Source organism: Penaeus monodon, chromosome 41, assembly GCF_015228065.2.
Source record: "Penaeus monodon isolate SGIC_2016 chromosome 41, NSTDA_Pmon_1, whole genome shotgun sequence".
Lineage (NCBI taxonomy): Eukaryota > Metazoa > Arthropoda > Malacostraca > Decapoda > Penaeidae > Penaeus > Penaeus monodon.
The window spans coordinates 17876642-17879511 of NC_051426.1; positions in this window are offsets into that span (position 1 = coordinate 17876642).

Genomic DNA, 2870 nt, shown 5'->3' on the forward strand with positions numbered 1-2870 from the left:
CCACAGGCCTCCTCCACCCAGGATTGGCCTGCAAAGAGACAAACTGATGGGCTGGGTCATCCACAGGGAAGCGAGCTAGATGCCTATATGGCCTGACTTGGCAATCCTGGATTATGTAAGTAACAGGTCCCATGCCAGTCTCATGGTGTAGTTGTCGGTTAGACACATGGTCCTGCCAACTGTACCTCGTGATCCTGCGAAGAGACTTGTTACAAAAGGCATCAAGACGAGACTCCAAGGCACTAGATAGCGTCCAGGTTTTGCTTTCCCACACTTCAGCTTGGAAATCGCCATCATAACTTTTGTTACGGTAGGATGTTCCTCGCTGATGGGTGGGTCCAGCACAGGTATTGTGATACCACTTGCATCCACGCTAACTGTTAGAGGGTCTACCTTGTACAACTGCTCAAAACATTCAGCCCAACGTTCACAAACCCCAACATGATCTGAGATGATCTGTCCATTCACTGAGAGGACTGCAGTCATCTGCGAGGAGGGCTTAGAGTTCAGCTTTCTCAGGGCTTGGTAGGCAGGGCAAAGGTCATATACCAAGAAATGTCCTTCAACTTCAGCAAGATACCTGAGTCCTTGTTCCTTCTCAGCAGTGTCTGAGCCCTATGTACCAAAAAGTGATACAAGACCTTATTGCCATTCAGCCAAGCCATGTGATACACTTCACTGTCCTCCTGAGTCTCCAGGGAGAGGAAATTCAGCCTTGCCCTCAGGCGTACGCCAATGGACTCCTGTGCTGCTTCGAGTGTTCCACGTTTGAAGGACTCCCACAAAGCAACTGGGTCTGTCAGGTTTTCATGTTCCGTAAATTGATCAGAGACTGCCTTGGTGAACCCATGGGCACACTCCTCCTCCCTCAGTCTGTCAAAGTGAAACACCCTAGGAGTTTTGAAGTGGATAGCATATGATCAGTGCCACAGAGCTCAGCACTCCAGTAAACCCTGCAATTCTGGAGGATCCTCCATTGCGTGCTAGCAAGAATGTGGTTGATCTCCTTGGCTATCGTACCTCAGCTCAAGCTATTGTGATTGGAGCGCTGATACCATGAGCCAGAGGTTCTTATTCTCTGGGACCTAGCAAAGTCCAGGAGAAGGAGGCTATTCTCGCTGCTGAGATCACCTCCTGAGCCATGGGGGCTGACAGACATCTTGTAGCCAGCTCGATCACAGCTGAATACCACATTTGAAGTCACCCAGAACAATGTGAATATCTCGCCGGGGATAATTGTCTGCCACAGATATGAGTTTGGTGTAGAAAGCCTCTTTCACATCAAGTTTGCAAAAAAGCAATAGGAGCGTACATAGCAATAAGAGAAGTGAAGCCAAAAGCATGCTTCAGTCTCATTGCCATAATACGTTCATCAACCAGTATTACCTCAACTACAGAGGGTTGAAGTCGGCTGGAGATGGCTATAGCTACTCCCTGGAGGTGATGACCACCGTTGTGGCCCGACCAGTAGAAAGTGTACCCACCCATGCTGATCATGCCATTACCAGGTCTCACCTCTGATAGGGCATTCACCTCAACTCCCAGTCGCTCCAATTCCCTCAATAGTAGAGGTAACCACATGTCCTGCTACAAGGATTGGATGTTCCAAACACCTACCCAGATAGCTCACCTGAGGTATAGCCTCAGACGGTTGCTCCAGGTGTACGCCACCTCTGCCAGTCCCACCAATGCTGCTCCAAGTAAAGGGGGTTAACAGACTGTGGGGCCCACTGTTCACCTGTGGGGTTCCCTAGGGCTTTGTCCCACAAGTCTCATAGTGGGCTGGTGCCTGCTGGAGTGCAGGCAGGAGGAGTAACTCTTGTTCCCATCCTGCACCCCAACATTTGCCCTTCCAATGGGATCCACAGCCCACCTCACTTGCTGGGTGGGAAGGATAACACCCCTCCCCATAGCATATTCATTTATTTCAGTTGTTGCTGGTGAGTTATCCGAGGGGAGGAGGGCTAGCAAGGCCCACCTCCCCTGGCCTGCCCATTAAATCTTAATTGTTTTGCATGCCATGTATTTTAAAGTGTTTCCTCAGGAAAAAATAGACAAAAACCCCTTGACTTGTTAGTGATTTAATCCTATGCCGCCGGGTGGCATGTACGTACATGCCATGGCATGCCTGGACTATCTGCCAATGGCATGTACATACATGCCATGGTGTATGTATGGCCATGCCATGATTTTTTTTTTTTGTTACAATTATGACAAAAAATTATTTTTTTGCCACTGAAAATGTGATTAAGTAGTTTTTAACACTTTTTCTCATTTTTCCTATACCATGCATTTCATAAAGGCTTCTTGGGCTTCCGAGGTTAGCATAAAAAAAAATTACGTCGGTAATCGATTACATTGGCCTGAGATATTATATAGTATTCACGAAGTGATGATGTAAAACATGAAAATACTGATATGTATTTGGGTAAAAAAAAAAAAAATCACCTATTTGTAAAAACAGTGAAGATAAAACTATATATATGGAAGTGATAATATAAACCTGTTGAAACTAAAGTTTATCTTATAAAATAACTTGAAAAAAATGCAAAAGAAAATATAACAAAACCTACGGTTTCAACTCCATGATACCACACACTGCTTATTTTATTCAGACTATAGACTGAATAATGATCAACTATGGAGTCTATATAACAACAAAAATATCCTACAGCCTTGATTTATCAGGAAATATGGCAAATAGAGACCTTAGAAAATAATAATACAGAAAATGGAACATAGGCTCTTAGTATTACGAAGAAAAGGCAAGGGATGCTGGTATTAGGCATGAGCGGTTGCACATGCTAGGGTGACGATATGAGCCCCTGGCAGCGGGGCCCGGGCCACTATGAATACCACCTGTCGGGAAA